Consider the following 21452-nt stretch of genomic DNA (forward strand, 5'->3'; position numbering starts at 1 on the left):
GTCCCGTTGACAAGGGCTGCCCGCACCCTGGGAAGCAGTGTGGCATAGTGCTCGAGAGGGCCAACTCTAGGAATCAGGCTGCTGAATTCAAATCTTGACTTTGCCGCTTGTCAGCTGAGCGATCTTGGGCAAGTCATTAAACCTGCCTGAGCCTCAGCTTTCTTGTCTGCCAAATGGGCAATGACCCTCGTCCCTACCTCCTAAAACACCCTGAAGAATTAAATGAGTTAATATCTCTAAAGCACTTAGCAGTTTTAGAAGCAGTACCTGACATATAAGAAGCCCTATTAGATGTTTATTAAAATTACTATTATGTTCTACTATAATCCCAATCCCATAGCCACTTCTGGGCCTTGTTCTGTGCCAGGAGCAGCATGTGGATGGGAGATTCCAGATGAACAAGTCATGGCTTTGGCTCCCAAGCTGCTTGCAAAATCCTTTAATGGGGACATCGTGAAGGAACAATGGACCTGACCCAGCCTGGGGCTTGCAGAGGAGAAGGCCAAGGGCAGACATCAAAGCTGTAGTTTTCCATAATATACAGATGGGAAGTGAAGGTACCACTGTTGCCGCCTGTGACAGAGCACATTTTTTAAGGATGGAAGTAGTATCACGTTCCATTCCTTTGCTTTTCTGGAACCTCACCACTTTCCCATCAAGATGTGGACTCTAATTCCCCTCTCCTTGAGTCTGGGCAGGTCCTCCAACTTGCTTAGAAAGAACAGAACGCTGCAGAAGTGACAGAGTAACTTCTGATGCCAGGTCATGAACTGTCAGGGCTGGAGAGTGAGATGGGCTTCACTCTGGGAAGTTGGGACATCTGCCTTGGGAGTCCTTAGGTGACATTCGAGAGGCATGTGGCTGCCATGCTGTGGGGAAGCCCAGGCCACAAGGACCGGACACGTGCAGGCTCTCTGGCGGAAACCACCAACGGAGGACCTTGCCGACAGCCAGACACGTGAGTGACAATTCTTCCAGATGATTCCAGTTCCTCGCTGCTGAATCACCCCCGGTCTTTGAGTTTTCCCATTTGAGTCCTCAGGCACTTGGGAGTAGCATCAAGCCTGTTTCCTTTTCAAATCCCCGACCCACAAAATGTGTGAGTGTGCTAACATGGCTGTTATAAGCTCCTGCGTGTTGGAGCGATTTGTTATGTGGCAACAATAAGCAGAGGTCTGCCCTCAGACCTTCTGCTAGACTCATCTTTTAAGACTCCCAGCAACAGACAGTTCTTTCTCCAGAGATCTTAGAGGAAGAAAGCATGCTTACAGCACAGTTAATAAGATTTGTTTCTTCCCGAGTCTAGAGAATTCCCCGTGATCAAAGATGCTACAGCTGGAAAAGTTTCTAGAGCTGTCATACTTGCCGGCATCTGGCTGTGACAGCTCCCGAGGGAGTCATCACCAGCACCACCAGCACTGCCAGTGGAGAGGGCCTGGGATCGGACCTTCCTCCCCTTAGCTCTTCCGAGCGGGTGCGAATTGCCATGGTCTGGGCAGATGGAAATATGAGCTTAACATGGGGGCACTGGAGGGATGGACTTCCCCTTGAAGGAAGAGAGGAACGCTTCATTTCGCTAGCAAGGTGGTTCCCACATTTTCTCCATCAACTGGTATTCATCTTACTGTCTGCTGTTTGCCCCGAACTCTGTTTCATGGCTATGATTTTGATCAGTCCTCATGATCAGGGTGGGAAATAGTTCGTCAGCCTCATCACAGAACTCTAGAAACTGAGTCTGGGGACCAACCCAGGATGACATATACCTAGGCAACGGTGAGGACTCAAACACACCCATGCCTTCTGGTTCCACAGGGAGGTCTCTTGTTACTGTGTTCCAAAAACAATCCCGGCTCTGGAGGAAAAAAAATAAAAAATGATGTCTGTTTGTTTCACAGTCATCAGGCAAGTGCTCACGAAAGGTGTGATGGTTTTTTCTGGGTTGCTTTTGGGGCCATTCCCATGTGCTGGAGTTCGGCACTGCATCTGCACCAGGAAGTCTGTTTTCTGCTCTGAGTGGTGGCTTTGTGTAGTTCTTCCCGGGAATGAGATGAGATCAGTGATTATTTGATGTATCGGCCACTATTTGTGGTGCAAATACTTCACAGCTGTCTCCGAGCCACCAAACTGACATCGCTGACCATGCGTTTGAGAAGGGAGGTGCGTATTCTGCTCTTGTGGGCTGGTAGCAGCCAACTCCAGCAATGGCGGAACCCAGTACAATTACAGGGTTTTTGTAATGCTTTGTTTTTCCCAAAGCGATCAAATGCCCTCCATTTAGAATTTTCAAATTATCAAAGACAGCGAGTAAAAACAGTGCCGCCACTCCCCAGGTCAGAAGGGCAGGCCTGTTTCTAAGCATGACTTCTACAAAGCGGTACCAGTCTAGAGTGGTGGCCAGTCATCAGCCCCAGGGAAACCCTTGCATCTTTCAGCAGTAACCCAACCCCAGTGACACAGACACCAGATACCGAGGCCTTGGGGTGGCCTGATCATCCTGCTTGCATTGGGTTAGGCTGGAGGACAGTAGCGCAAGGCTGGGTGGTTGCAGGAGATGAACCCTGGAAAAGATCCCCACAACCTTCAACCTTGCTGTGTAAGTCATTCATGGCAGGCCCGAAACTCCAGTGGTTCCCTCGATGCCCAGCCTTCTGGAACTACAAATAAAACCTTGAAGGAAACAAGGGGTCCTTGGAGTGTGACTCTCTTAAGGGGTGAGAATGGGCAGCCTTTCTTCTCTTATTGCCGGTCTCCCCAGCGCCTCCGTCTCTCTCTCCCCTAGAAGTGTGGTAGCAGCATTCTCTTTCTACTCCTGTGGAAGGGAGAGGGGGGTGGGAGGGACCTCAAGGGGGAGGAAATAGACATTGGAGGGGTATTGGTGCAGCCTGAGCAGGTGAGGCCCCCAGCGTAAGGGTGGACAGCCGGTGGACATTCACCCACACTCTAGGAGCCATCCATTGGCATGGAGCAGGCAGGGGCAGCTAGGATGAATACAGGGTCTCTGATCAGGCTCCTACCTTTCTCCTTCCCAATCTCCACCTGCTTCCACAGACAAAGCAGACTTCCCGCAATCGCTTCAACACAGGGAAATTCCCACTTTCCCTAAATTTACCATCCCTCCCTCTGCCCTGCCCTCTAACTCCTGCTTCTGTTTGAGACCCAGCTGGGTTTCACCTCCCAGAAGACCCTTTCCAGCCACACGTCTCACCTCAGCATACATACCCCACCCCTGCACCACAATGGGGTCCATGTGGGAAATGCAGACCCTGATCCTGGCCCAGGAACTGCCAGGGCCATGAAGGCCTTCACCAGCTCTACCCCCATTTCCTCATCTGCAAACTAGGGGCTGGTAAGCACTTCACTTATTCCAGAGGCCTGGGGAAGTCTTTGCCACCAGCGTGTCCTCCTGCAGTGCCCAGCAACCACCACTGCTTCGCCATTCTGTTCTAAACAGAAATGCCTCAGGTCAAAGCAATTTATTTGCGGGCACTTACAATGCAGTCTTGCCTACAGTGGCTCCAATTCAATGCTGACATTTTCCATAGAGCTGGCCTAATGGAGAAAAATGACTTTATTCCCTAAGCAAGACAGACATCGGTAGGGGTTGGTGTGGATAAGGGGGAAGCTTTTGTTTACATGTCACACTACTCTAATTCTGAGGAATTTAAGCATCCTTTTGGCTTTGCTTTCCATTTCTACCCATCCCGTTAATAAAGATTAATGAAAGGACTAAAATCTATTGAGAGAAACAAATCAAAATGACAATTTTCAGTCCTTTTGCTTAGAAACACAGCATGCCCAATTTGGGCATCTCATAAAATTCCATCCAGTTAAAACTGTGGTTATTAGGCAATTAATACTTAGTTTTGGTTCTGCTTACTCTCTGGAAAGGCTGTTTTCCAAAAACATAAATGTGACAGGAAATTTCTTCACTCCATTTATCCCTAAGTTTAAATATTATTTCATAACTGCATGGGCTTTTCCCTTCTTGTGCAGGCAGGCTATGGTTGGCCGCCTTAGCTGGGGTATGGGTATGACAATGTGTTTATTCCTAAAGTAATGGAGGGGAGCAAATGAGACCATGTTTCCAGGCTCCAAAACTCAAAAGTAAGGAGGCAACACGGCCACTGGCAGTCCTGGACAGGCTGTCAGCTCTAGAAGCCTGTGTCCTTTTGATCTCTGGAGAGAATGGGGTGATAGGGCTGTGGAGTGCAACTAGGTCCTGGGTACGGACCCCATTAGCACATTTGAAGAATCTGAGAAATGCTTACACAAGACCCAGGTTTCTCCACATTCTTATTTCCCCTTGCCTTTCACAACTCATTCTCATACATGCCCCTTTACCCTCAGCTAAAGGAGTGATATTTCTGTCAGGCCAGTTCCTCAACCTCAAAATTCGAGGAATTTGCAAATAGTCATCTCATGTGGCCCTTGTCTCAGTGTCTCCTTGTGAACTCTTCCATCCCACGCAAAGGTCCCAGCAGATCTTTGGGTCCTTTTGTGCACTGGAAAATTCTAAGTGCCATTGTAGTCCTATTTATACTTATCATCAAATGTAAATGTTTCTCTGAAAAAAGGATTCCTCATATGTAAGAGATGGCTTCTTAAGAGATTTAAGACGTCAGAGGCCAGGTGGTGGATTTTCAGTAGAGGCTTCTAGATTTATTTCTTTTCAGTCTCAGCCTGATGCAGTCCTGGCTGATTGATCTGTTGAGGAGAAATTCATGCGTGTCTACATCTTTTCCCAGGGTATGGAGCTGTCTTGGTCTTATCCTACCACTTCTGTTGCCAAATGAAGTGTAGTTCCTCATGTGTTTCTTACCTGCACTAGAAAACCAGCACCATAGAAGGAACTCTGACCAAGTAAACCTTTCCTTTAGAAGATCGTGACGACAAAGTTATTGCAGAGAGGGCAGATCTCATTATTCAACTCATCAAAGAGGCAGAAGATTTGAAATGCCAATTTATTTGTGTATTTCAGCAACTACTTTAATCTGAATAGTATTGGGAATTCACTTTAATGAGAATAAGTATTTACTGATCAATTGCTTTCTACTAGGCATTAAAATAGGAGAGCATAGAGTTGCTTAGAGGTCCACACCGCCAGTAGAAATACAAAATCTTATGTCTGAATAGTGCTTTACAGATCATTCTGCTAATATGCCCATCATTTTTAAGTTCTCTCAGTCTTCCGGTGAGGTAGGCAAGTCTGTGCTTGTTTGTAGAAGCCAAAACACAAGGAGAAGCTGTGTCTTGCCTAAGGATACACAAATAGTTTGCTACCCAATCCAAACTAACTCACCTTGGTTCTTGCTTCTCAGGATTTCCCTAAGGCCATGGGTTGTGTTCCTAGGAAGCAAGGTCCCAGATGACAAATGTTGAATTGAAATGGAGGAGGATGAGATCCAAGGGATCTCAGCACGAAACAGTTCAAAAAGTGCAAGGGCAGACAATGGTCAGGGAAGGGAATGTAATGCATCAAGTACAACAACACCATTGGGCATGGCTTGGGCAAGTCCACTCTTTCCTTTTTTTTTTAAAGATTTTATTTATTTATTTGACACAGAGAGAGATCACAAGCAGGCAGAGAGGCAGGCAGAGAGGGGGGGGGAAGCAGGCTCCCCCACTGAGCAGAGAGCCCTATGTGGGGCTCCATCCCAGGACCCTGGGATCATGACCACTGCCAAAGGCAGAGGCTTAACCCACTGAGCCACCCAGGTGCCCCAGGAAAGTTCACTCTTTTTTTTTTTTTTTAAGATTTTATTTATTTATTTGACAGAGAGATAGAGAGCACAAGCAAGCAGAGAAGCAGGCAGAGGGAAAGAGAGAAGCAGGCTCTCCGCTAAGCAGGGAGCCCGATGTAGGGCTTGATTCCAGGACCCTAGAATCATGACCTGAGCCAAAAACAGCCACCTAACCAACTGAGCTACCCAGGTGCCCCGGCAAGTTCACTCTTGACAGACTTGTCCAAGGGTGGTCTTCTATATGGACCCCAGCCTTTGTATTATGTATGCACTAGATATTCTTAGGGCATCCAATGTCTTTCCAGAAATCAAGAGCCTTGGACTTCTCAGAAAGTCACCTGGGATACGGAGGCTTCCGGTCAGGGAACATGGTTGCCAAGGAAATCCAAAGATTTACCATGGCTTTTTGTTTCCCTGACCAACCTTCACAGACACTGTGGTCATAATCTGACTGCTGAACACTTTAGAATCCAGTGTCAAGAGTCACGGCAGACCTGTGAGAATCTCTCCCTATACCTGAAACTCATGGAACATTGTATGTCACCTATCCTTGAATAAATAAAAATAAATAAAATTAGTGAATTAAAAAAAAAAAGAATTCATCCCTAAGATCTCAAGAAGAGTACCAATAACAGATTGCAAGAGAATGGATTGTGGAGTAGAGCAAAAATAGAGCTAACGGGGCACCCGGGTGGCTTAGTCGATTAATCAGCTGCCTTGGGCTCGGGTCATGATCTGGGAGCCCGGGGATCAGGCCCCACATTGAGCTCCCTGCTCAGCAGGGATTCCGCATCTTCCTCTGCCCCTCCCTCTGCTCATACTGTCTCACACACTCTCTCTCAAATAAGTAAGTAAAATCTTTAAAAAATATATAGCACTAACAGATAGTCCACCCAGCTTTCTATGCATTCTTCTTTCATTGACATGAGAGCACACAGCTGTTCGAACCAGTGCTGGTCTAGGGCCCTACAGCGTCCGATGTGTTTACACACCTGCTAGTGTGTGCAACGACATCTTGCTAATAACAATTGTTATTTTCTCTGTTTGAGACTCTGAGAAGTTGGCACTGGGCCCAAGGGTGTGAGTTTTCTGAATCCAAAGCTGGTACGTGCTGCTCACACTGGTGGTCATCCCATGGCACGGGATGCAGCTTGAGAGAATCCCCCAGTGCAAATTTGGGATGCTTTGGTAGAGAAGGCAGAGCCGGAGGGACACCATCCTAATCTTGGTTTAATCGTGGCAGTTTTAGTTTTGATTTATTTTATACACTGGATTTCATATACAATTTCATTTGACTCAGGTTCTGGACATTTAAGAAGTGCTAAAATTCGCGATTCCTTACCTTTTGACCCAACATTTCCAAGTGAATAGGCCCAAGGATTTCTCATGTATAGCTTCTCTGGGTGAATACAAATGGGGTGATTCTGTTCTCCCCAAGTTGCAGAATTTGCTATTTCCAGGCAAATTTTGGATGTTTAGATGCACAGTTAGTGAATTCATGAATGGATACATTGATGAATCACGAAAAGGCAGGATATAGATTATTATTTGTATCCACTTGATCCATGAGTGCTTGGCATTTTGGATCAACTCTTGTGGATATCCCGATGGTAATATGAGCCTCTGTCGTTTGTGGCAAACCATCCTGGGGCAGGGAGACTGGGTGTAGGTCCTGGTTGTACCACAGAATCTTTGTGTGACCTTGGGCAAGTCACTTCTTCTCTCTGACCTGTTGCCTTATCTATAAAATGAGGATGTTGGGCCAGATCAGCTTCTAGGCCTGACACTGTGGGAAAGGTTGAGGAGGCATGGAGACTGTTGTAATCTTCCAAAATATAGTACCCATACTTCCCAGCTGGAGGCCTGGTGGTAGGGTTGCCAGATTTACTGTGTAAAAATATAGACCATCCAGTTAAATTTGAATTTCAGATATACAACAAATATTTTCTTAGTATACATGTATTCCATATTCTGGACATGGTTATATTAAAAAATTATTGTATATCTGAAATTCAGATTTATCTGAATTTCCTACATTTTTGGCAACCCTACCTTGAAAGTCTATTGTACTTTCTATCCCTTTAGTAAAGGATTGAAAAAAAAAAAACAAAAACAAAAACAAATGAACAAACAAAAAACTTGTTAACTTTGGGTCTTTTTATCTTGGTAAAATCTTCCTTTTTGACCTTTCAATTTGTGACATCATAGCACCCAAAATGGTAAATGCAAAAGTTAAAAAAAAGTATTTCCAGTTTTTCTTTTAATTTAACATTTATTTACTTATTTGGACTTAAGAAATAATTCTGTGTCTGTATATCACATTTTGTGATTGCCTTGAGAATTTTTTTTTCTGTTATCTAGTGATCTAACAAATGATTCTTGACTTGAACAAGCCTATCTTCTCCTTGTCTCAAACATGTTCTTTTGGCCAAAATCCACACTGCCATTACAAGGAATTCTGCTGGCTGGTTGAGTTTCCTTCAGACCTTATTATTTGTGTTTTAATTCCCCTGCTGACACACACACACACACACACACACACACACACAAACACACACACAATTGAAACGTGCACTTTTTGCCTTTTGGCCAGTGATTGCATGTGCCTGGTGGTTTGGCGATTGTGAAATAGCCCTGAAATATCAGTGAGGACAGTGCTCCCCCTGCACTGTGGTCCAACTCCCCACAGGAACCTCAGGTTTCTCTCTGCCTCCTTGGGCAGGAGGAAGCGCCAACTCGGGGTGGCCCTGGGCTAGGGAAGCAGAAGCCGGCAAGACAGAGCTCCTTGCTCTGTGCATGTGCTCCTGCCATTTTTCTAGGTGTCCTTAGCAAACATTATTAGTCCCACTGGGAAATTGCATGCATTCTTGATAGAACTGAGGGTACAGCTAGGCCCTGCCAAGCTCATAGATGGGAAGTCAGGGAGGAGCTAGCTGAGTCCTGGCTGGAGGTTGACGCCTCCACCTCGATCGTCTATGTGCTGGACATCTTTGCACAGCGGAGATGATGTGTGAAAGGAGGCACTGTGTCTGAGAATCTGGAGACTTGTATTTTGTTCTTGGGTTTCCTTGGGACTTACATTTTCTTCTTGACTCACTGGCAGACTCAGGTCTGGGTGTCAGGGTCTGTATGGTCCCGAGTGTTGGTTGAGCTGATCTCTGAACGGCATTCCAGTCCTGCCTTTTTGTGATTCATTCATGTATCCATTCATTAAGTCATTAACTGTGCATCTAGACACAGGCCTGGAAATAGCAAATTCTGCAGCTTGGGGAGAACAGAGGCAGACTTTTCCCATTTGTATTCACCCAGAGAAACTATACATGAGAAATAAGGCAAGTATCAAAACACATGAGCATAACCAACTTTCTTTTTATTCTTTCCATGCAGAAAATACTTAAATGTACTAAGCACTGGGCTCTGCTTAGGGGATAGAGATGAAGCTGGCAGGATCCCAGGATGGGCCAGATCGCCTGGGATACCAACAGTCCCCAGAAGCTGTAGTGGTGGAGGGAAGGGCAGAGCCCTGAGGAAGAACCAAGGAAGAAGTGGTTCATTTACCTCTTCTTATTTCTCTTATGGAAGTGATATGTGGTGGCTCAGACCATTGGGGCAGCAAATAGAGGAAGTGTACGCTATCAAAAATAGAGGAACGAGGAGGAAATAAAAGTTCTAATCTAACAGAAGCACAAGAGGGCCTGACAAGGACCAGGGATGAGTCACTTTCCTTGGCGCTTCTGAAGCTGGGCTATTTTTCCGATGTAGAACTGGGCTCAGGAAATGGACCCTGCCTCCTCAGTCCAGAAGGGCCACTTGCTAGATGTCAAAGGCAAAGCCCTGGGTGCTTCTGTATCCCTCAGGGAGGGATATTCGGGGCTTCCCATGGGAGGAGGGGGAGACTGCTCTCAGAGGTTTTGTGTTCCTCTTCAGGCCACCTGGTTTGGCTCCTGCCACTGATGGGACAGGCTGGGCCCATGAATGCCTTCTGTTCCCAGACTCCCCACTGGGTGTGAGAATGCCCATCACAAAGGGTACCTCTCACATCCAGGCTGTAGCACTCCACATGGAGAGGAAAGGCTGAGTTGGAAACTAAAGTGCCATAAAGCCACTGGACATGGGGCTATTGTGGGTGCAGTGTCTGTAATCACCCCTCATTTCCATTCCCCAGAGCTCTCCAGACCTCCAACTCTACCCACGAGCCCAAACTCTTCTCTGGCCTGAGAGCTCAGAGCATAATCCAACCACCCACCCATCCATCCACCCATTCATCCATCCATCCATCCATCCATCCATCCATCCATCCATCCATCCATCCACCAATCTACTTACCAATCCACCCACCTACTCATCTCCCCACCTACCCATCCACCCATCCATCCATCTACCTACCATCCACCCATCCTTCTATCCATCCATCCATCCATCCATCCATCCATCCATCTGTCCCTCATATATTACACACAGTCCCTGGCACATTTTCAGTAAATATTCAGCAGTGTGTCAGTTATACCTCAGTTAAAAAAAAGAAAAAAGGCAAGATGAAGTCCTACCAAATGAGTGTGACCTCTAACACATGACTGGTCTATTTATAGGAAAAGGGAGAGAGAGACTGAACATAGGCACAGAGAAATGGAGACATACAGAAAGGGGAGAAGACAAAGGCCCTGATGTCAGAGGCATAGACTGGAGTGCCACAGTTTCAGGCCAAAGAAGGCCAAGCATTGCCTGCAGACACCAAGCTAGGAAGAGGCAGGAAGTGTTCTTCCCTAGAGCTTTCAGGGGGTCCTGGCCAAATAAAACAACAAACAAATACCTAAATAATCCATGCAGACTGGATGCTGAATGAACTTAATAAATAAATGACAAAATCATAAAACAGAAAATGAACCCAGTCCGATGCAGTCGGGGGCTCCTCGTTTGGCATTTGAGCTGGAGTCTTCGAATCTCTGGGCTCCAGGGCTCTCTTCCCCTGGCATAGAAGCCAGAAAGTCAGCCCACTAGGAAGGAGCTCATGGATATGCCAAGTCATAAGGGCTGTGTAGGAGATAAACTAGCATCTAGGTCTGAGTAATATGAGCCTGGAGAGGCTGGTAGAGGACAAATCAGAAGGGCATGCACTTATGTTTGCACCTGATCTTATCAGTGAAGGGTAACTACACAGATTATGGTGCAAGAACTTTCTTTCCATCAGAGCTCAAGAATCTCCTAGAAGTTTTGTAAGTCTTATCTAGAACATTTTGAATGGCCTCTCATATTTATTCAAGTCATGCACAAACAGTTCTGGATTTCTGATGAACATCTCTACGCTTTCCAGACCTGGGTATGGCCCCCACTTTTTAGCCTCTATTGAGGCTAGGCCATCGTGTGATTGCCCTGCATTGTGGCCTCCAAAGTCACCAAAGCTAAGGGTTACAGAAACCGGCCACTGTAGCCATAAATCTTAGGTGAATCCCATACTCATTTTATGTAAATGTTGCTGAAGCCAGAGCGTTAGGAGGGATTAAAGAGCACAACAGAACTCAATCGCTCTCTTCCTCCCATGGAGTCAGAGAGCTCCTTTGAAAACCTTCCTTGAGGCCATTACTTAAGTCAATCATCAGATCTCCCCTCCAAGGCAATTCCAGCAAGAAGTGTCTATGATTGGGGGCAAAATGGTGACCCTTAAATTGTTACCATGAAATTTAATTTTTATTGCCCTACTTCCTACCTATCTCATATGAATGGGAGAATCAGGAGAATTACAGGAATAAGGCTCACAGACATCTGGGTTTCTTGGAGATCGGCAGGTTAGATTTGAAATTTGATGGGCTTAGTCACTGGTGAACTATGTCCCCGAAAGGTGTGCTGAAGTCTGTACTCCTAGTACTTTACAGAATGTGACCTCATTTGGAAATAGGGTCATTGTGGAGGCAATTAGTCAAGTTAAGATAGAGTCATACTGGATTAGGGTGGACCCTTAATCCAATATGGCTGCTGTCTTTACAAGAAGATGATGTAAAGACACAGAGAATGTGAATGTGATGACAAAGGATCAGGGTGATAAAAATGCTAGTCAAGGCACACCAAGGATTAGCAGGCCACCATCAGAAGCTGGGAAGAGGCAAGGAAAGATTCTTCCTAGTGTCCAGAGGGTCCTGATTCTGTTGACACCCGGATTTTAGCTTTTGAGTCTCCAGAACTGTCAGAGAAGGAGTTTCCGTTGGTAAAGCCACCCAATTTATGGCACTGCATCTAGGTACCCCTAGGTAACTAATGCAGACATAGACTGCTGACAGAGACTCAGACTCTTCCCGTCCTATCTGCCTGCCCCAGGAGCAATGCTCTTGCCTATGTGAGAGGGGGACTGCATCTGGGCTGGGAAGGCCAGTGGCCTTCTCAAAAGGGGCATTCTGAAGTACCAGCTAGCATGTCACTCGGTGTCCCCGTGGATGCTCAAGAATGCCTTGTTTGAACCTGATTAAATTATGGTGAAAACTTCATTAGATCAGGATGGAGGGGAATTCAAAATACGGAAAATATTCATTGCGCTCCTCCTTCATAAAACTTTCATTTGAAATGGCCCCTGCCAGCAGTCTTCCATTTGTAATCATAGGTATGTGCTTGGCACCTCAGGCCCTTGGTCCCGCCCCCAGAGCTGCTGTTACATCATGTGATGATGCTGGCCTGATAGTTCCTCCAGGCCTTATACCACAGTCATTTCACCAGTTCACTCCTGTTGGTCGTTACTTTGAATGATATTTTCTTCTTTCCTATTTATTTAGATAACATTGCAAAGAACTTCTTTGTGTTTATAATGTCCTAGTTTCATGGGGAAGTAATTCACTGACATCACTATATCAGCTGAAGGTGTACAGTACAGTGGTTTGTTGTACAGGTGTCTTGTGGCGATCGCAGTAGGTGCAGCTGACCATCCCCTTCTCCTACAGATACAATGAAAAGAACTGTGTTTCTGAAATCTGATTCTTTTGGATTATCTCCGGAAAATTTCTAAGATCCATGTACTAGCTCAAAGGGTACAGATGGCGTTAAGGACTTTGTTACCTATTATTATACTGTTTTCTAAAAGAACAGCATCAAATGCAGTGCTGTCAGAAAATAGGTACCAAAGGGTGCTTTGTTAAATTTTTACTTTGTCTTGTGCTAACTGGTATTTTCCGGATACTGTCCTGAGTCCTAATTTTACCGGCTACCCATGCATAATAGATACTATCCTTAACTGTCTCAGCCATAGTTGTAGAAATAGCTTTCTATTTATGTTTTCTAAAAGTTAATTAATTAATTATTATTCTTTATTTGAAGTGTACTTGACACTTCAAGTGTAGTTGACACTATTATTCTTTATTGGAAGTGTAGTTGACATAATAGTATATTATATATGCTATTATATTAATAGCATATATATTAATAATATTATATTATATATGCTATTATATTAGCATAATATTATTTTAGTTGCAGGTGTACAACATAGTGATTCAGCACTTCACCCCATTATGAAATGCTCACCATGATCCATGCAGTTCAGTTAGTCCAATTGTATTGGCTATATTCCCGCTACTGTACTTTTCATCCTTGTCTTGTTTATAACCTGAAGTTTGTGGCTCTTCCTCCCTTTCCTCCCTTTCCCTCATTCCTCCCCCTCCCCCCTCCTTTCTGGCAACTGCTAATTCATTCTCCATATTTATTAGTCTGTTTCTCTCTTTTCTGTTGTTGCTGTTTGTTTTTAGTTTCCACATGTAAGTGAGATCGTATATTTTTCTTTTTCTGACTTATTTCACTTAGTACTTAAGTACTAAGTACACTTAGTACTTAGTACAGTGCCCTTTCAATCTGTCCATGTTGCTACAAATGGCAAGATTTCATTCTTTTTTATGGCTGAGTAATAGTCCACTGTATGTACACATATCACACCTTCTTTATCCTATTGATGGGCACCAACGTTGCTTCCTTCCATATTGTAAATTAGCTGCAGTAAACATAGGGGTGTGTCTATCTTTTCAAATCATGTGTTTGTTTTGTTTGGGCAAATACCCAGATGTAGAATGAGTGGATTGTATGGTACTTCTATGTTCAGTTCTTCAAGGCGTCTCCGGGCTGTTTTCTGGAGCGGCTGCTCATATTTACCTTCCCCCCGGACAGTGCACAGGGTTCCCTTTTCTCCATACCCTCGGCAGCACTTATACTTTCTTCTCTTTTTGATACTAGCCATTATGACAGGTGTGAAGTGATATTGTGGTTTGGATTTGCATTTCCCTGCTGATGAGTAATATGGGGCAGCTTTTTGTGGGTCTTTTGGCCATCTCGATTACTCAGTCAGACAATGGGCAAAGGACCTGAATAGACATTTTTCCAAAGAAGACATTCCAGTAGGGTTTGTTTTATTGCAGAGTTACATTTCATTGATGAGTTGTTGTAGAATTGAAATTTTCTCTTTTGGGGGGGGCAGATGTTATACTATTATCTGCTATTTATCAAATAATCAAATCCCAAATTATGGTAAAATACTATTTTTGTTAGTTCTATGTCTCATTTTAATAGCTTGCTTTTTTATACACTTGGTGTTTATGCTTTTGTATCATGTAAGGTATAATTTAAATCATCTATACATTGTGATCTGATTAAATAAGTTTTGATGATTAGGTTTAATGGTTACTTGATTATGTACCAAATAATCTTACGTACTTTTTCCTGTTATAAAAATTCATGTTCTTTACTTTTTGAGTATTTTAATTTTTTGTTATCTCTGCTTTGTGATTTGGTTTAACTCCTAATAGGCCTGCTTTTTCTGTTATTGCTTCTTTTTCCAGCATTTTCTTTTATGTGTTCTCATGCAGTTTTATTTTCTATGAGCTTTAGATTTATTGCTGAGTTCTAAAAGAAGACCATTTGATATTTGGGTTAGTGTGTGCACTTAAGATACATATCCATTATTGGGTAGGTCAGGATGGGCTGAACTTGACTCATTTCTGATTAAGTAGGGGAGCTGGGTGGAAAGAGCTGGTTTTCCAGTTGGATCGTCCCTGAGTATGAGTCTCGTCCTGCCACTGGCTAGTTTGTCCTGGTTACTAACTACCCTGAGCCTCATCCCCCTCTTGCCCACACAGAGATAGTAAGGCCTAGCTCAGAAGAGCGTCATCCTAATTCAGCGAGAGAAGGGATGTGAAACACTCAGCACAGTACCTGCCACAGTATGGGCTCTTGGCTTTCGTTTCCTTTTTATTCTCCCCAAGTCACAATTTGTAGCTTCATTTGACCTTCTCCAATTCGATTGCTGCCCTTTTATCCTGTACCCCATGCCTTTGTGCAGCTCTTGTAGTGCTGTGGATGGTTCTTTTCAGGTTCTTGTGGATTTTCCAGGTAGACACGGGGCTGCCCTTTGGCTTCTAGCTTCTGAAAGCCCTAGCCGTGTCCCTAAAGAGATGCCAGAATGCTTCAGTTCCATGAGCCATGTCAAGGTGGCCTCTGCCAACAGTCAGGAGCTCCTTTTGCTTTGCTCCCTCAAGGACTTCATTTCCGGGTCTCCACTCTGACACTCTCACCCAAAGGAACTAAGTTCTTCCATAGGAAGATTCCAGATCTGAATTCCCCCTCTGCATCTCTCACTCCATGCTCAGCCAGAACTCAAGCATTTCAGACTGGGAGTCTCCCTTTGCCCTCCTGTGGACTTACCATCTTTGGGAATGCGCGGTTGGTTCCAGGCCAACAGACCCTGGGAGCAGAGAAACCATGAGGTGGCACCTGGGACCTGAGCACTCATTCTGGCTGTGCTGCTACCTGACTGTTGCTTTGTCACTCACGTACACCTCCCTCTCTCTTTCCCAGGTAGGACTGGAGGTCGCTTTCTACTCTAGGAAACATGTAGAAATAAGTTCCAAGCAGAGGAGAAAGGGAGGGGGGAAGTCAGGGCTGGAGGGAAACAAGGAGTTGGGAAACCACAAGGGCAAATCCCTGCGTACTTGTATTTGGCCAAATTTAACATCAAGTTTCCTAGTCATCAAAAGAAACAGAAGTCTCTGGACGAGTCACTTCATCTCTGCATCTCAGCTTCATTGCTGGCCAATGGCAATAGAACACCTACACTGCAGGACTGTTTTGAGGACAAAAGAGAATTAGGATGGGAGACCCATAGGTAAAATGTGTAACATACAGTGCAGACTCTGCAAATGTTAGCTGTTGCTCTTCTGATTATTTTTTTCCTAGGGTTTCCCCTTGGAAGTCAGAGACCAACCAACTTCAGCGCCACAGTTGCTTGCTTCCGGTGACTCAGCTCCAGAGTTCTATTATCCCTTTTCTGACATGGCAGAGGCTGGGAAATGATCTCTAGCTGACCCCATAACTGGTCTGGCAGGGACACGGAGGGAGCTCTCTCCTTGTGGCAGGTGTGATAGACGGCAGCTACAAGTCATCATGTTCCTTTGTGCAAGATCTTTACTCTAACCTATTCCCCAACGTGCGGCGGCCTCACGAGCACGGGCTATTAGAGCTCCCGGGAGCCACCATCGCTCACCAGGCACCCTCTCTTCTTAGGGTAGTGGGCGGGGTTGAATTTCCCAGCATTACCCAGTTAGACTTCGATGCTCTCATTTCTAGTTCTTTCTCTTAAAGGACCCATTCATGAGAAGGGCTGACATGGAAGACAAGTAAAGAAAAAAATAAGGCCCCTTTATTTATAGTTTGGGGAAGTGAGAGTCTGCCTGAGTTCGGACCGTTCAGTTCATTGTCATTACTTCCAGCAGCTGGTACCATGGCCCATCCCTCTCTGCTCTGCGGGCCCTGGAAAGTCAGGCCCGTGCTGCCCAAGAGGCTCATTGTTAGCGCTCCTATCCTCTGTCAACGATGGCCTTGTGCAATTTCTCACTGGTGTGGAGAATGTAGATGTTTCTAGGGCTGTGCTTTCTTTCCTACATGGTTTCCTGCTTTACAGAGAATATCACTCAGGCCCATCCCGGGACTATTGGAAGTGTCAGAGGAGCACCTCCTGAGTGCGCACAAGTGGCCAGGGATCTCTGTGGAGCACTGGTGTATTTTGAGGGGCAGTCTTTGACACTGAGTCACAGGCTGAGTTCATCGTGCAGGAGATAGAAGCCACAAGATGTGATGAAAGAGGCTGAACCTCTCTCCTGACTGATCCTAGCAAGCCCAAGCCCACATGCAGGGGAGTAAGGAGCAGTCAGAATGCTTATGAAAGGTTGCACAAAGGGCATCCAGCTCCCAGCAAGCAGTCCCCGGTGGACTGGTGACCTTTCCATAGGCACCCCCATCTTTCTTTCCCATCAGCCCGGGCCTCACCTTAGTCACAAGGTCCCACAGAGAGGGGGGCTGGCATGCTCAAGATCACGGTCATAACCAGCTCAGGTTCCAGACTCCAAGTCTAGTGCTCTTGCCTCGATCACACAGCCAGCTACTCTTCTTGAAAAGATAGGAGGACAGAGGAACCCAAGCCCCAAATGAAATGTGATTTCCAAACAGGCTTCACTTTCTCCAGTCCTTGGCGTGGCCATTGGACAATTAATTTGGTGTCAAACTGTATGTCAGGGAGATGAATGCAGATAGCCTTTGGCACAGTGGCCATGCTGCTTAATCTTGAATCATTTATTTTTGAGGCCCGCACCAGCGGAATTTGTTTATCTGGTGAGTTGTACTTCCTCCCTCTCCCTCTCCTGTTTCCCTTTCTGAATGGGTCACTTGGGATGCCCATGTCCATGCGCATCTGTGTGCACTTGAGATCTGAAACCCGAGCTGGAGCCACCACCAGCTGCAGGAGCACGCCACTCACCACCGTTTTTGGAAACCAAAAATGACTGGTCACATAACTGTGATTAGATAAAGCTTGTAATTTGTGTTTGCTGTAGTCAGCGACGTGGTATTTTGGGACAAACAGCCGCTCTTTGCTACATATAGCTTGGAATTTGCGGCTTTTGTGTACCCCGCCATTGTACGATCAAGGAGGTAGAGGAGAAAGAGGGGAAAGAGAAAGGATGAGCGGGGAGGAGTCAGGACTCCGCAGACAGGCAGAGAGCTAGGGAGGCTTGGGAGCGGAAGGGCCCAGAGGAAATGTGGAGGTGCCTTGCCCTCCAGCAGGACCCAGGCAGGTGCTGTCAGGCTCTGGATGTCTTTCCTACCTCACCGTGGAGTCACCTGACTCCCAGGCAGGGCTTCAGCCTGACCCCAGGCTCAAGGAGGAATCCTAATGGGAGCCAGAGTATGATTGAAGAGGCCCAATGCTACTTACTCCTGTAGAAGACTCTGCCTTTTAATCTGACTGATCCAGATTCTTTGATTGAATGCTTCAGTTCTAAAAGGCCGGCCTCCTTCCTGGTCCCCAATTCTGGGAACAACTTCCTTGCCTTTTCCTCTGGCTCTCGTCTGGGTAAAACCTCATTCGTTCACTAAATGATGACCCAGGCCAGGCCAGGAAGCACGCTGGGCTACAGGAAGAAGTCGGCCTGAATCCCAGTCTTCCACACAAAGGCCCCATCCCATGGCCTACAGCCTCCTCTGTGTTGAATCTGCACACCAAATGTGTCTTTCTCTGAACAAAGGAGGTATAGCCCCAAATAATCACTCATTTTTCATCCCAAATAGGAAAGAGAAATGTTGACATAATTAGGCACCCCCATTTAATTCTGCTTTACCAGCAGATTGGGAGATACTGTTCCTTTACTGACTGGAAGACTAAGGCCCAGGGCGGTGAGGCACCTTGTCTAAAGACAGGGAACTGGAGGTAGCAGATCTGGCATGGGACTTGGGTCAGCCTAACTCTGAATCCAGAGCTCTTTCCACCATTCCCTTGGTTTTAAGACATCCAGATTATGGTCCCAAGTTATAAACGGAAATTGTCACAATCAGGCAATATTTCTAGTTGACTCTCGTTTTCTTTGGGGGACACAAATATATAGGAGATACAGACCATGCCTTTAAAGCACTTACCTACTTGGGGGAGGCAGGGACATATGCAGAGAAAGTCGTGCTACAATGTAGAAAATGCCAAGTGGCCCCCCAAAAGGGAGTGGAGAGTGTTAGGAAGACTTGTATCCGGATAACGTGAGATCACTTTCTGAAGGAGCAGGTACGTGAGCTGACTCTTGAAGGATTTGGACTGAGGGGATTGAGAGAAGATAGCAAAAGAACACTCTGACTCGGGGCACTGGGCCTGGGGTGAAAAGTCTGGGCTGGGTAAGGGCTTGGAGAAGAGGCATTTCAGACAATGGAGTGAGCATAAGTGCAGGCTAGAGGTTCACAGTGCTTGGTTCGAGAAAAGGCTGTGGTTGTCCAGAATGGCCAGGAAGGATTGGAGCAGGGAGGTGGGATCCTTCACACAACTGTATCTGACCAACAGAAGTGCACCGACCAGGGAACTCTCTGGAATGGTTGGGTTTTGATGACCTTGCTCATCTCAGATATACCTTCTGGATTCATCTCTGGGCCACATCTCATAGGGACCCTCTAGAGACCAGTGAGTAGGCCAAATTTCCTGCCCTTGGCTCTGTCTTTACTGAATTTTCAACTTTATCCATGCTCTGTTTCCATGATACCAAATATCTTAATAAAATATGACAAAGACACAGAGCTATTTGGGTTATATCGGGGAGAACATCTGTGTATTTGGAAACAATTGGACAGTTTGCAAAAAAAAAAAAAAAAAAACCCACAAAACAAAAAACTCTGTATCTGAGTGTTTGGTATTATAGTACAGAGACAAAGTCTGAATCCTCAGTACCTCTTTCAGAGTTTGACAAATACATTCCTTTAAGAAGAGAAGGAATTGTCACCCAGAAGTCCCACTCCTACGTCTTGTCCACTTTTATCTTCATTATTTGTGGCAGACCTGACAAGCAAGTACACTTGGAATGTTAGGGAACTGGTTGGTTCACCTCCTAGACTTACATCTCTGTGGAGAAGAAGCAAAAGACATCTTCCCTGTTCATTTACAATCCCAGTCATTTATTAAATATGAAAAAGTGTTATTAAGAACCTTCTTAGTTTGAGGTCCTGTGCACAACTTGAGGGAAGAGGGATGACCAGGATGTAGACATGGCAGGAGACCACAGTCCCATTAGCACGTAATCTCAACATGGGGATTGGTTGGAATTAACAAAAGTGCACGCAGAAGGCTTGGAGTGGAGTGCACAGATAATAATGTTCTAGGCAGGCGAGAAGGGAAGAGGTAAGAGAAAAGGTAAGAGGTAAGGGAAGAGGGAAAAGAAAGATTCAGGGGTGGAGTCATTTTTGCCTGCCGTCTTCAGGGGTGGTAGGAGCTCTCCAGCAGAGACAGGGAAGAAGCTGTCACCAGTGTCAGAGATAGTAGGAGTGTTGGGGCAGGCACCAGACAATGAAGAACATCAGGGGGAATGTGTGGTGTTCAGATAGCTTCTGGCCAATTTGTCAGAGGGCCGTGGTGAATGAGAGGTAGACAAGGGCATAGAATGGAAGGTGCCATGTATTCTAAAGCTCTGGCCTTATCCTGTGGGTCATGGGAAGCCCTCAAACCTTAACACACCCCTACAACTGAACATAGGCCAACCTAGGACTTCTTAGATATACCACCAAGAGGAAAAAGTGCATATGCCCACCAAAGACAAATTCTAGAATGTTCATAGCACTTATCTTCATCACCAAGAGGAAAAAGTGCACGTGCCCACCAAAGACAAATTCTAGAATGTTCATAGCACTTTTTTTCATAAGAGCCCCAAACTAGAAGCAGTCAAATGTCTATCAATAAAAGAATGGCTACATAAATTGTAATTTTTCATGTAACAGAATACTTCACAGCAGTAAAAAAAGGTGAATAAAATAGTGATACCTACCAGCACATGGATGAATCTCACAGACATTGCACTGATCAAAAGAAACTATTTTTATGTAATTTCATTTCTATGAAGCCCAAGAACAAGAGGCTTAACTTGCATGACTGAAGTCTGAACGGTGGTTATAGGGTGGGGTACTGACCAGCAGAGAACATTCGTGAGGCCCTGGGAGTGTTCTATATCTTGATCTCATGGCAGTTAGGGGGGTGTATACATATGTAAAGATTCAAGAGGTCCTACAGTAAGATTAGTATACTTCTCACATGCTCAAGCTTAATTAAAAAGTAAAACAAAACAAAACTAATGAAATTTAAAAAAAATCACTCCAAGTAGAACTTTAGAAACCTGGTTGTCGTATTTGCCATTGTGACCTCATCTGCTTCCAAGAAATCCCTGTCCCTGCCACAGACCCTTCTTTCCCTCGGTCATGTGTACCTTCTATAGGAGTTTGTTAGAATCAAAGTACTCCTCGGCCGGTGAGAACAAAACAGGCAAGAACATCACAGCAAGGCAGCAAAGCCAAGCAAACTTGGGTAAATTCCCCCCTGCACCTGCTCCCCCTTGCCCCTCGCAGGACACCCCCAGGTGTGAGGAGCTCCCTCTCCTCTAGGTTCATCTCTTCGTCTGCACCCGCCCTCTTGCACCCTGGGGGTATGACTTCACATCTTCAAGGACAAACAAACAAACAAACAAAATCCTTCTTGGGCCCTGCTTTCTTTCCAGAGTTCTCTCTCTCATTTCCCTCTTCCTCTCCTAAGCCAGACTTTCAAAAACATTTTCCAAACTCACGGTTTCCACTCCATCACGTGACATACCCTCTTCAGATCAGTGATGCTCTCCTCTCCTTGCCTGTGATCCTCGCCTAACGGGGGCCTCTCGGTTGTCTCTGGGCGTTGGCGACCGTGTC

The sequence above is a fragment of the Mustela nivalis genome (genome assembly GCF_964662115.1).
Source record: "Mustela nivalis genome assembly, chromosome: 13".
Lineage (NCBI taxonomy): Eukaryota > Metazoa > Chordata > Mammalia > Carnivora > Mustelidae > Mustela > Mustela nivalis.